At 37.7% G+C, this 14,418-nt stretch overlaps 1 protein-coding gene across 2 annotated transcripts in view; it reads left to right on the forward strand.

Moving 5' to 3' along the window:
* The first annotated feature begins 5,131 nt into the window (after nucleotides 1–5,131).
* Nucleotides 5,132–14,418, forward strand: part of LOC126183675 (Hermansky-Pudlak syndrome 3 protein homolog) — a 175,769-nt gene continuing 166,482 nt past the window's right edge. Inside the window, exon 1 of one of the 2 annotated variants that reach the window (XM_049925839.1) lies at nucleotides 5,132–5,152. The gene's annotated coding sequence lies outside the window, so the exon portion shown is untranslated. Of the gene's footprint in view, nucleotides 5,153–5,181; nucleotides 5,315–14,418 lie in introns of those variants that run through there. The other variant, XM_049925838.1, reaches the window with a different exon arrangement.

Raw genomic sequence — 14,418 nt, forward strand, 5'->3', positions numbered from 1 at the left:
TCCCGTCCCTTACAGTTTTACTCGGCACGTACCTGTCTAAAACACATTTTACGATTGCTTTGAACTTTTTCCATAAACACTCAACATTGTCAGTGTCGGAACAGAAATTTTCGTTTTGATCTGTTAGGTAGTCTGAAATCTGCCTTCTATTACTCTTGCTAAACAGATAAACCTTCCTCCCTTTTTTTATATTCCTATTAACTTCCATATTCAGGGATGCTGCAACGGCCTTATGATCACTGATTCCCTGTTCTGCACTTACAGAGTCGAAAAGTTCGGGTCTGTTTGTTATCAGTAGGTCCAAGATGTTATCTCCACGAGTCGGTTCTCTGTTTAATTGCTCAAGGTAATTTTCGGATAGTGCACTCAGTATAATGTCACTCGATGCTCTGTCCCTACCACCCGTCCTAAACATCTGAGTGTCCCAGTCTATATCTGGTAAATTGAAATCTCCGCCTAAGACCATAACATGCTGAGAAAATTTATGTGAAATGTATTCCAAATTTTCTCTCAGTTGTTCTGCCACTAACGCTGCTGAGTCGGGGGGTCGGTAAAAGGAGCCAATTATTAACCTAGCTCTGTTGTTGAGTGTAACCTCCACCCATAATAATTCACAGGAACTATCCACTTCTACTTCACTACAGGATAAACTACTACTAACAGCGACGAACACTCCACCACCGGTTGCATGCAATCTATCCTTTCTAAACACACTTTATGTACCTATATATAAAAAACTACTTGTGATAGCTACATGAAACTTTGTGATCTGTTTTATTGTAACATATTGTACCTACTGAAGTACAATGATGATAGTGATTTGAATAGGTATGAACCTAGCAGCTTCCATGAACAAATATTCACAATAAAAATGGCATTATTATATAGTTCTTCTGTATCTGATCTCTTTTTCTGCTTCAGGAGATACAAATAACTTGGATTAGATAGCTGTAAAAATTTTAGATTCTTATCTTCATTGGTTCGAGAGATAAAGGTACATAAACTTGGCTTATTTAACATTGACCGCATAGGCAAGCTCTCCTTAACCCAGATTCCTCACCAGGTGTTCCCTTACTGATATTCTTAATGCACCATGATGCTGTGGGTTTTGCACTGTTGTTTGTAATGGATTCCTGGATGGGAAATTAATTGTCTGGAGGTGATTGTGATCAGTCTGAGTTGACACTGCCCTCCTAGTTGCCTCCAAAATGGGAGCACCCATTTTGTGTCAGTCTCCTTAGGGTGCCTACAAGCCATAATTCATAGTAAGCAGTCTGTGATTGGTGTCGATATCAGGCGACCACTATGAGGCAGATGTTCAGTGTTCTGCATCTATCTGGCTGAATGTTCGAATGATACGGCTGTTGTGTATGCAAATTTGGTTGAAACTTTCCATTCTGACGACTCTTCTTGCTGTAAAGTGACCACGTGTGGATTGCATAAGCTTCAAACAACTCTGCAAGCACAATGACACACTGAACTGTGTACACAGTTCGCACTGTCCCATTTACAATTGGAGACACAGTGTGCTTTGCTGAATGCCATTGATTTATCTCTGTCACACAGATGGCTATACAGAGCCATATCCTGTGGCTGAAGAAGTACTGAGAATATGGTTCATGATAAATAAAAAGAAACACAAAGCCTGTTACGTCATTAAGGTTGTGCAAAACTATTTTGAGCAATTTATCTATCAGTTTGTGTACAACTGGGTATGCAATGTTTAAGACAGAGTAATCCGACAGAACAGGGATGTCAGTATGAGCAGGTTTACATGGAAATTTTATCTGTAAAATCAAGTCACCTTGTCTATTGAGTTTCTTATTGTAGGCTTCTGATTAGGTAGTTGGTTAAGGAACATGTATTAGAGCCTTTTATAAAATATTCCCATTCCATCTGGCCAACTGGTACAACAATCATATAGATTATTTTTTTAATAAAATCAAAAAGAAGAAAATAATAAAATCAAAAATTTATTTTAAAAAAGATCATTTTATGGTATTAGAGATGTTCTCTCTACTGAGTCTGGTAACTTTCTAAGGGTTTATAATATGAACAATTCAACTGTAAAAAAAACTAGTAGTGGGAGGAATGGGCAGTTGTTATTTCTATTATGAAATCATGTTTGCAATTTTTTGCTGAAGTTTACTGCTGAGTGCACCGTTATTGCCCGTTTTCTATTTTCTCTAAAAAGAATGTCCATTAATTGTCACATTAAAAACAGGGAAAAATCAATTTTGGATTTCAGATACTTAAATTAAGTAAAGCTAAACAAACTTATTTACATGTCATATTAATGCTTTATTCACCTAAAAGACAAACCAGCATATACAATAATATGGTTGAATTTATGTGTAGAATACTGTACAATGTATCATGCAGAATGTTACAAATAAATATATTTATTACTTATAAGGTGAACATACTCGTCATTCACTTATTGAGAAAGGAAATGAAACAAATAACACAATGAAAAATACAAAAAATCTGGTTATTTTAATCTGAAGAACAAACATACTGAATCTTCAATATTTAATAAGCATACAGAGACAGAAATAGGTGGTACAATTAGAAGCAATAAGTATTAAAAAGCAAATGAAGCTGCTCATAAGCAACCACCATTATGAAGGAATACATTTCCTGCCAGGTCCTATACTGACAAGTGGATCAAAACAGTGTTTGTCTATGTGATATACGAATATTTCTGAAACCATGTGAAATACTACAGGAGTATTTAATTACCAAGATGAGACGAGTATTACTTGAAGTACTGAGACATAAATGAACATATAAAAAACACAAAAGTCATAAAACATATCTGTAAACAAAAGAAACGATGTTAAAATTGGAGGGGAAACAAATAAATTAAATTAAAAGAATTTGACAGAAAAATAATAACCAAATTAAGACTGCCAAGGTAGAATAAGGGAAAAAACATTAAGGTCCAGGTGGCATAGTGCAAAATAGTACGGAAGAAACCTGCTTGCATCTATGTGCAGCAGAGTATTTTTGAAAGTGAAAACTTCCATGAAGTTAGTAGTATACTTGAAGAGTCTTCAACCCACAATGTGTTGAACATGAAATGTATTCACAGCTGTGAATATGGACAACAATCAGCTGTATAATAGAATGATGACAATGAAAATTTGTGCCAGACTGGAACTCAAACCCTAATTTCCCGCTTATTGCAAGCAGTTGGCCTACCATTAGGCTATCCAAGCATATCTGTCCAAAGAAATATTGCATTATACTGCCTGGGGGTGGGGGGAGGGAGGGGTTGAGGAGAACAAGCGAGCTCTGCAGTATCATTTTGTATCAGAAACATGTTGGTTCAAATGGCTCTGAGCACTATGGGACTCAACTGCTGATGTCATAAGTCCCCTAGAACTTAGAACTACTTAAACCTAACTAACCTAAAGACATCACACACACCCATGCCCGAGGCAGGATTCGAACCTGCGACCGTAGCAGTTGTGCGGTTCCAGACTGTAGCGCCTAGAACCGCTCTGCAACCCCGGCCGGCAACATGTTGGCTCAATGAAGTCATAGATTTCTAGGGGTGCAATATTTGATTGGGAATGGGTGACAAAACTAAAAATGCAGATAGTGCAGTTTCTTAGTAGGCTCAATGTCAAGAGATGATGCCTATATAACATCAACATTTAAAAAAATAAAAGCAGAGATGGGAGGGCGAACAACCTAATTTTGTAGCAGGAAAATAATGTACTAGTTCAAAGCCACAACTCCATACAGAAAATTTTGCCAATCAGTCTGAAACAAATCAAACATTGATACCCTTGAGGGGGGGGGGGGGGGAGGGGGGTTTCTGTAATACTCTAGAATGTGTTTCCTGATAATGTATATACCAAGTAATGCCTTAACAGTGAGCAAGGATTTTGAATAAATGAACTATGGGATTCAAAGCTTTTTTTATGGGTAATGGAAACCTGGAACTAAGTATACCAAAGTGAATGTCAAGTTTCTTGTTTAATTAAAAAGCTACAGGTTCACTAACACACCTAAAAATAAAATACAAAATGCTTTCCAGCAGAGGACTGCTTTGAAATCCAGTTACACGTTGTTCCACTGGCAGATTTAAATGTGTTGTTCTACTGACAGCTAATGTCACATCTGCATACAAAGCTGAGCAAAGGTAAAGGAAGCGTCGTCAGTTGTACTACCCATGCAGAAAGAGGAGGGGAGGAAGGTACATAATGTGAGCTAAACACTCTAATTATTTACAGCTAATGGTTCTATTAAGACACAGATAATACTTAGGAAACTCCAGAATGAGTTTTTATTCTACAACAAATTGTACGCATATTTGAAAGTTTGAGAGAGTAAAACATTTTCCCGGACCAGATTCGTCTCCTAGCCCGGCAAATATACTTAATCTCCATCGAACACAGCTTGCGAAACCTTTCCGCGAAATATGGCACGTGCACCATTACCCTAAACTATGGAATTGAGTTGACTGCTAGTGTTTACAATCATTCAAGTACAAACTTTATTTGCAGGGGAACAAAACCAGTCTGATCTATCGTTCTAAAAAGCATCGTATATTTGTGCATAAGCAAGCTCTGCAAGTTTTGATTAAAATATTATCACTGAAGCTTACCAAAAAGTTTAAAATCACATTCGAAATACAGCGAATACTCCCATGATCTGTCCAAGCGTTTACCGCAACGCACAATTATTACGATCCACTGTTCACTGAATTCATTTTCAGAGCAAAGGGCCATGTCCAACGAATCGTAGTTCAATTTCTGCTGAATACAGTAGCAATTGTTACTAAACATATATATTTTTCACTTAAATTCCTAATACACTGCTGACACACACACATCATTTTCGTTGCATATCTTACAGTTGATATACCGCTAGAAGCAAAACAATTGACAATACTCATTCTCTTTGTGATGGTCACACGCAGAGACTATCTCATAACTGTCAACTTTCCTGTAAGTTGTATTTTTTCTTACTTTTGAAATAATATTACAAAATAAAATAGAAATACAATTTTTGTTCACAACTTCCGCGCAGTGTATAAATTCCCTGCAGTATCCTGCGACCTGCAGTATCTAGTTAGATTTCTATGTAGTAGTCCACATAGGAAATAGGAATGTCTTTACAGTGATTGACTTAGGATAAGGTAAAGTAAACAGTAAATACAAATTGTTTGTTTTTCCCTAAATCCGCATGATATCGTTTGAATTGTTATTTATTGAGATGATAATATGTATATTGATTATTAGTTTTGACATTGGCTACAAAGCACCCGAAATCAATAAAAATTGGGTGGCGAAACTTTAGTGTAAGCAGCCCAAAAGATACTTTATGAAGTATTGTCATCAATTTTCGGTATAGCAGAAGGAAACTCTAAAAACAGTTGTGTTGATGATCAAAATATCATACGATATGTGTCAAGTCCAGACGAATACATATAGCTCGTGAAAACTAACGCGACCACCACTTTTTATTGTTGTGTTAGAAAGTAAAGTAAATCTATATGCATTTAACGGCACCAGTCATGACGACATACGTTATGAAGTCGTACCCAATTCGCCGTAAACACCTAGATCACCACGTTGAAAATTCGAATCTGCTTTCATTGTATTTACCCCACGCTATTCGTACCATCGTATATGCGTCAAATAACACTTTAGTGTAAGTGGGACACTCGTTTGGCGATTCAAAATTTCAGTGAATGCTGCGGTTATGTCGTTCACTTTCATAGTCTTGTTAAACCTTGACGTTACGTATACTAACATGTATAAACATTAAACACATGACTTATAATCATATAATCATTTGCTTGTATTCAGTTGGTAATTAGATACTTATTATTTTACATATTTAGTATTTCCAAAGTTTTTTATTAAATTTGTAACTTGGCTTCAATCATTCAGTCTAGCCATGAAGACTCTTTAAAGGTTGCACAAGACGTTGTAGAGTTTTCCAGCCCCCATTCAAGTTTTACATGCCTATATTTTCTGGAAGCTACCGTATGTTGCATGATGGAAGGTACTTTGTATTGTTCATTCCCCTCATTACTGTTCCAATAGTAAGTCCTGGAATGGAAAATTGACTTTCGTCTTTACTCCATACAGGCCCTAATCTCTTACCATTCCCACATGTTATGTATGTGTAATATATTGTGGCTTCATTACAGTGATCTGACAAGCACTTTTGAATGCATACTCTCTAAAGGTACATGAGAACCTTTCATGAGAGTAAGTTGTTACCCCCTTGCAACAGCTCCCACGTGATTTTTCCAGTCATCTCCCAAACAGTCTTTTACTGATTATACAAATTAATATTATACCAAGAATGTCTCTCACAGTTTTCCTAATTGCAGTTTTAAGAATGAAAGTATAAGAAAATGACAATCTTGTGCTTTGTGCAAGAGTTGGTGTCATGCGTGGGTTGCAGTCTGCATCCTTTGGAAGTATGTTACACATTTCCAGGATCCAGTCTTGCTCCCTTTTTAAAAAAAAAAAAAAAAATATTTGTATTAATCTGTATACTTCTTATTCCTCATTTCTCATTGTTTTGAATTCCAAATAAGACACTGATACAGCTTCATTGAATCCCTTATTCTTTTCATTATTGCAGTGTGAAACATGACTTCTATTATTCTCATTACATTATTAAGTTTGTCGTATCATCAGTGTACCAGTTTTAGTGCAACATTTGTGAGTGGCAATAAAAGTCAACAATATTGTACTTAAAAATGACATGGCCAAATGTCTTTCCCAATCTGAGCTAGTGCTCGACTCAAATGATCCCCTCATTGATCGGATGGCAAACCCTACTCTTCCTTCCTTCCGTCTTTCAACTGTTGTGTGAATATTTATTAGTCATTTGTATATTAGCAAATTCTGATTTAAAATGATATGATAAAAGTATTCAGAAATATTTAAATCACATATGAAATACAGTGAATATACCCTCAGTAAATGAGTTAAGAGAGAACAAAATCATGCAGTGAAGAAAAAATATGGAGGAAACTTAGTGAAATGAAAATGGTCATGGACCTTAAGAGTATAAGTTCATACCTAGTTGATGATATCACTTGAGACACCGAAATTTTTGTGTGTGTAATATGTAACAAGTCAAGTGGCACTGTGGTAAGACAGTGGACTCTTATTTGGGAAGAAAGTGGTTCGTTCACCATTTACCCATCTGGATTTGGGTTTTGCATGATTTCACTAAATTGCATAAGGCCACATGCTGGGACAGTTCCTTTAAAATGATGTCACTGATTGCCTTTCTCTGCCTGCCTTTTCTGAATCCAACCTCTGTCTCTAATGACATCATTATCAAGGGGACAGTAAACTGTGATCTTCCTTCCTTTATACAATATGTAATGTTCTTAGCCACATGAACAATATACCATTAATTCAGAGGTTTCTTCCAGACAAATTAAAATGTAACAATGTTAGGTCTGAAACTTCCTGACAGATTAAAACTTTGTACTGGACTGAGACTCGAACTCTGGACCTTTGCCTTTCACGGGCAAGTGCTCTACCATCTGAGTTTTAATCTGTCAGGAAGTTTCATATCAGCGCACACTGTGCTGCAGAGTGAAAATCTCATTCTGGAGTGTTAGGTCTCTCTACAAGAAAGGCCACTCCACCAATATCAATAACTATGGGTCAGTCTCACTCCTTACCCAATTTTCCAAAGTTTTTGAGAAGATAAATGAACTCAAGGACTGCAGCCACCTGTGTTGTAATGAAGCAATCCCAGTTTGAATTTCAAGAGGGCTGCTTTCTTGAGATACCTGTTTATAAAGTCACTGAGCACATAATAAATATTTTAAATGATAATCTATCACCAGGTGGGAGCCCTGGCTTATCAAAAGCATTTGACTGTATCAGTCATAAGATTCTATTAGAGAACTTAAATTTTTGCTGAAACGCAGTTGAGCACATGCCTGGTTTACTTCCTGTTTTAGAAACATGATGCAAAAAATTACAGTAGGATACTCAGCGTAATACACAAGATGTAGAATGACATGAAAAGTTTACTGTTGCCAGTCGCTGTTTAATTTTTTTCCACAATGAATTTCAGAGATTTAAATCTCATCATCAGGTGGGTTTATTTATATTAATATGACGTGTGTTGTGTTACAACTTTAGGTTAACATGTGGCACTGCCTCCAGTGGCTACAGACACCTTTGTCTGTTGTGATATATAACATATAAACTGTCTTATTTTTTTAAACAAAGATGGTGTCTAGAAATCACCGTAAGTGCTCTTCAGGGTTTGATCCTCAGCCATTACTTTTCTTGCTCTATGTTAATTATCTTCCATTTTATTTGAATAGCGGGCAGAATTAGTTTGTTTTGGGATAGATACAATATTATTATCATGCGGAGCCTGGAAGTGCCAATGAAGAGAACAGTAAATAAGGTTTCTGTAATAGTTATTACCTTTTTTTCCACACATGGACTACATTTAAACTTGGAAGAAGCTTGTCCAGTTCTGCACTGCCAAAATACGCTATCTCCTGCTAACATAGTGTACCAACAAAAGTAAATAAACAAAGCAGGATGTTTGAAGTACTTGGGTGTGCATGTTGATGAGAACCTAAAGAGGAAAATCACGTAGTAGACATGCTGAAACATTTGGCTTCACGTACTTTTGCCGCAATTAACTGCCAGTTTTGGGGACATAGAATTTGTTACGTTCACATATTTTGCATGTTTTCATTCAGTAATGTTCTACAGCATAATATTCTAGGCAATAAGTTTTCATTTTACAAAAGAAAGAAGGCCTGATTAGAATTATGTATTGGGTTTACACATGTACATCTTGCAGACATCTGGTTATGCCACTGAGAATATTTTCCAGAGCTCCACAGTACATTTATTCACCACTGCTTCCCTTACAACACTTAACTGCTCTTTTAATGCACTACATCATATTAAGCATTTATGTACCATAACTTAAATGTCAGCTGCCATCATAAAAAAAAGTTAAAAACTTGTTGAACCTCAATTTATGTCTGTGAATCCAAATATCTGGATAAATTGTGGAATTAATGGCTAAGTGTGGAAAATTCTGTGGTGGAAGGTGCATAGCTTGGCACTATAATTTTTTCTCTTCCGTATTCGAATCAAGGATAAGTGTGGGAGAAATGACAGTAAACATACCTCCATTTAAGCTTCAATTTCTGGAATATTAATGTGACTGGCATTAAGCAAGAAGTATGTGAGAGGAAGTAATAGGTTTCTTGACTTCTTTGGGATGTATTTTGAATTGTAAGAGTAATTCTTTCTGTGGGTCATGTTTTTCCACTAGATTTGTTTAGTACTTCTGTAGTGCTCTCAGGCTGACTAATTATGTTCCTGTATTCGTTGAGAACTACCCAGTGACAAGCCATTCACTGGCACTATTACCTTTTTGTATAGAAGTCACTGGAAGAGAGAATGAGACTTTCGAGAAATTATAAAAAAAATCGCCACAGGCTGTCATACAAGAAGCACTGTATCACTTGACTCAGGTTTCATAGTGTTTAATACAGGAGGAGCAGGGTTCAAAGTCCCATCCGGCCATTCTCATTTAGGATTCCTATGGTTTTTACTAAATCACTTTAAGCAAATTGTGAATTGGTTCCTTTGAAAATGGCAAGGCTAATATCCTTTGCCATTCTTTCTCAGTCAAAGTTGCATTTTAATGACCTTGTCCTCTGTGAACTATTAAAACATACTCACTCTTCCTTCCAGCAGCATTGTGCACGGCCTCATGTCATTCCCCATGTTCCAAATGTCTCCATTAAATGTGTATACTTCTTCTTTTGCTTCGCTTAGCTCCCACTGAACATCTGTGCAACTTAGATACCCAGTGACTGATAAGCCAGTTGTCACTACAACATAAACTGAAGGAACGTGGCAGTCTGCTGCAAGCAAAGATACAAATTTTCAAGACAGTAAATTACTGTATAAAGGCACACATTGCTGTGTGAGGAGTCATCATAATTATTAATAATATTATTATTATTTTTATTGCTATTATTATCATCATCAATATTACCACCATTCCCCCACCCAGATAGTCATGTGTACTAGCATGCCACTTTTGCGATTCAGGTAGGCCCTCCAGCCCTGTATTTATCTGCCCAGTGGGTTAACAATGACAGTTGGAGTGCGGTCCAACATGGATGTGGTTTTTAGGTGGTCTTTCACTGCTCACTAGGTGAATACTGGGTTTGTACTCACATCCGATATCAGTTACACAATTCACAGACATTTCCAAAATGTCCCCCCACTTTCACTTGGGGTAACAATAGACACAGACAGATGGGGTGCACAAATTTCATCCTGGGGTAGAGGGGGAAGGGGCAACAGGAGGGGAATCAGCCACCCTGTACAACTAACATTACAAAATCCTGATTGACATGCCAATCCTATTATTATTATTATTATTATTATTATTATTATTATTATTATTTCCAAGGTGGAAACACTGGTTTCAGTCAGATCACCGAATTTAAGTGCTGTTGGGCGAGGCTTGCACTTGGCTTGGTGACCATTCAGGTTTGCCGAGCACTGTTGGCAAGCAGGGTGCATGTAGCCCTTGTGAGGCCAATTGAGAAGCAACTTGCTTGAGATGTTGTGGCTCTGCTCATGAAAACCCACAACGACCAGGAGACCAGTGTGCTAACCACGTGCTCTTCCATAACTGCATTTAGCGATTTTTATCGGCTGAGGATGACATGGTGGTTGGTTAGTACTACTGGGCCTATCAGGGCCTGTTCAGATGGTTTGTTATTATAATTCACATTTGGGTCACATTGGGCCACACAATGTCCAGAAAAGAGCATTCCAGGATTTTCATTTAGCCTTTCTTTGTGTCCATGTTACATTCATTCCCATACAATGGTGTATTTTCCTATCATCAAATCGAGTAGCTCTCATCTTTTTGGGTTTTTCTGCCTGGCCTACTTTCTAGTTATGAATTTTCTGCCTACAGATATTTCTGTATTGTCTTATCACAGTTTTTCAAATCGTCTTTTACAGCAGCAATCCAATTTGTTGTTTTAATTTTAGCTGTTCTGCAAGTTTCATAGAACTCTTCAAGTTGTCTAGTTAATCTTGTTGGATCTGTTGTTTTAATATGACCATAGAATGTTAGAGTGCGTTATTTTATATTGGAAAAAATTTTGTCACATTTTCAAAAATAATAATTATTATAATTACTGATTAATAATATCCTTATATTATCCATCAAGCAGAGTTTGTGTACTATGTGTCACAAGATGTCTGTACAGGAAATTTTAGTCCTGTTGTCCTACATTTACATCTATGTACATAATCTACAAACCGTCGTACAGTGTGTGGTGGAGCTTACCCTGTACCACCACCAGTCATTTCCTTTACTGTTCCACTTGCATATAGAGTGAGGGGAAAAACTGCTGTCCATATGCCTCCGCATGAACTGCAATTTCTCATATCTTATCTTTGTGCTGTTTACACGAAAATGTGTTGTCAGCAGTAGAATAATCCTACAGTCAGCTTCAAATGCTGGTTCTCTAAATTTTCCCAATTGTCTTCCTCAAAAAGGACGTCACCTTCCCTCCAGGGATTCCCGTTTGAGCTCCCGAACCATCTCTGTAACACTTGCATGTTGTTCAAACCTACTGGTAACAAATTTGGCAGCCTGCCTCTGAATTGCTTCAATGTCTTCGTTTAATCTGACCTGGTACAGATCCCAAACACTTGAGCAGTACTCAAGAGTATTTTGCACTAATGTCATATATCCAGTCTCCTTTACAGATGAACCACACTTTCTAAAAGTCTTCCAATAAACTGAAGTTGACCATTCATCTTCCCTACCACAATCCTCACATGCTAGTTCCATTTCTTATGGCTATGCTGCATTAAGCCCAAATATTTCAATGACATGTCTGTGTTAAGCACAACACTACTAACACTGAATCCGAATATTACAGGTTTGTATTTCCTACTCATCTGCATTAACTTACATTTTTATACTTTTAGAGCTAGCTGCCAATCATCACACCAACTAGAAATTTGGTCTAAAGCATCTTGTATCCTCCTACATCCACTCAACTTCAACACCTTCCCATACACACTCAACTGGGAATTGCTGCCCACCGTGTCCACCAGATCATTTATGTATAAAGAAATTAATGGCAGTCCTATCACAATTCCCTGGGGCACTCACCGACAACACCCTTGTCTCTGATGAACATTATCCGTCGAGGACAACATACTGGATTCTATTACTTAGGGAGTCTTCAGACCACTCACATATCTGGGAACCTATTCCATATGCTTGTACCTTCATTAACGGCCTGCAGTTGGGCACTGTGTCAAATGCTTTTCGGAAATCTAGAAATCTGGAATCTGCCTGCTGCTCTTCAACTGTAGTTTGCAATATATTGTGTGAGAAAAGCTCAAGCTGAGTTTCTCATGAGCAATGCTTTCTAAAACAATGCTGACTTATGGACATAAGTATCTCAGTCTCAAGGAAATTTATTGTATTTGAACCGATAATATTTTCAAGAATTCTCTAGCAAACCAATGTTACGGATATTGATCTGTAATTTTGCAGGTCCATTCTCTTACCCTTATATACAGGAGTCGTGCAATTTTTTCCAGTCACTTGGGACTTTGTGGTGAGTTAGAGATTTGTGATAAATGCAAGCTAAGTGAGGGTCCAATGCTGTAGAGTACTCTTTGTAAAGCCCAGCTGGGATTCCAACTGGACCAGCGAGTTATTTGTTAGTAACTTCTCTATGCCAGGGATGCTTATTACTTTGTCATCCATATGGCACTTTGTACAAAGGTAAAATGACAATATTTTTGTATGAATCTTCTGTGTGAATAATTTTTATGTGTAAAAAACTTAAGCTTTTGTTTTGCTGTCTTCGACTGCAACACCAGATTGGTCAACGAGAGACTGGGTGGAATACAAAGGATCAGAATTTACTTAGGTTCTCGGCCAGATTTTTGCTAAAATATGGAGGTGACAGTTGTAAGTGTTGCACATAGATCTTTCCAGAGACACGTGAATCTCTACTAACCTTTGCCTGTCACCATTTGTGCCTTCTTTTTTAATCAAGAGTGAAACAGCCTTTGCTTCCTCAGCATTTTCTAAATTTTGTTGTTAAACCATGGTGGGTCTTTTCCATCTGTAATACGCTTACTAGACATGTATTTCTCCAAACCACGATTTGCAAACTGTTTATACTTTGCCCTTAATTCTTCTGTTTCCATCTTACTGGAACTGAGTGATGTCAATTCATTGTCTGAGTGAGATTCTAACAACTGCTTATCTGCTCTTTCTAGCAGAAGCAATCTCCTAGCCTTCTTGACTGATTTATTAACTATCGTACCCACAGTCACTATGATGACATTATGACTACTAATTCCTGTCTCTATACTGACACTATCGATAACATCCAGCCTGTTCATAGTTACAAGGTCTTAAGATATCTCCATTGCATATTGGCTGCCGAATTACCTGCTCAAGACAGTTTTCAGAAATTGTGTTGAAAAGTACTTTGCAGGACTGTCTGTCTGTACCCCCCTCCCCTCCCCTCCCCCCTCCCACAAAGAATCCGTAATAGATGTCCCGGTTTATATTTGCTCCAACTAATATTGCATGATCTAGGTATTTATGTGCTGCTGACCATAGACTTTCTTTGAATGACTCTAGAACTGTCACAGCAGAATTGAGTGCCCAATAAAAACATCCAACAGTTAACTTGATTTCACCTTGACCTGTTATACACAACCAGATAATTTCACTGTCACACTCAACTTTGACCTCAATAGAGATAATATTTTTGTCAGCTGCAATGAACACTCTCCCTCTCAGTGGATAACATATTTTTATCAACTGCAACAAGCCGGCCACGGTGGCCGTGCGGTTCTAGGCGCTGCAGTCCGGAACCGCGGGACTGCTACGGTCGCAGGTTCGAATCCTGCCTCGGGCATGGATGTGTGATGTCCTTAGGTTAGTTAGGTTTAAGTAGTTCTAAGTTCTAGGGGACTGATGACCTAAGATGTTAAGTCCCATAGTGCTCAGAGCCCAACTGCAACAAGCACTCCCCCTCCGATGGCATCTAATCTATCTTTCCAAAATACATTCCATGACTCGCTAAATATCTCAAAACTTTCTACTTTGGGTCAACCAGCTCTCAGTCCCAAGAATAATTTGAGTGCCAGAACTTTCTTGGAGAGTAGTAAATTCAGGAACTTGTTAATGAGTTGTGAGTTGCCTTCACTCTGAATGTGGTCGACTTCCTTATCTGCGTATCAACTGGCAAATGTTCGTCGGTGTACTTCAAACTATCACCTTGCCTAAAAAAATGTCCTTGTTCGGGTGGACGATGGTTCAATCCCGTGTCCGGCCATCCTGATTTAGGTTTTCCATGATTTC

Source organism: Schistocerca cancellata, chromosome 4, assembly GCF_023864275.1.
Source record: "Schistocerca cancellata isolate TAMUIC-IGC-003103 chromosome 4, iqSchCanc2.1, whole genome shotgun sequence".
Classification (NCBI taxonomy): Eukaryota; Metazoa; Arthropoda; class Insecta; order Orthoptera; family Acrididae; genus Schistocerca; species Schistocerca cancellata.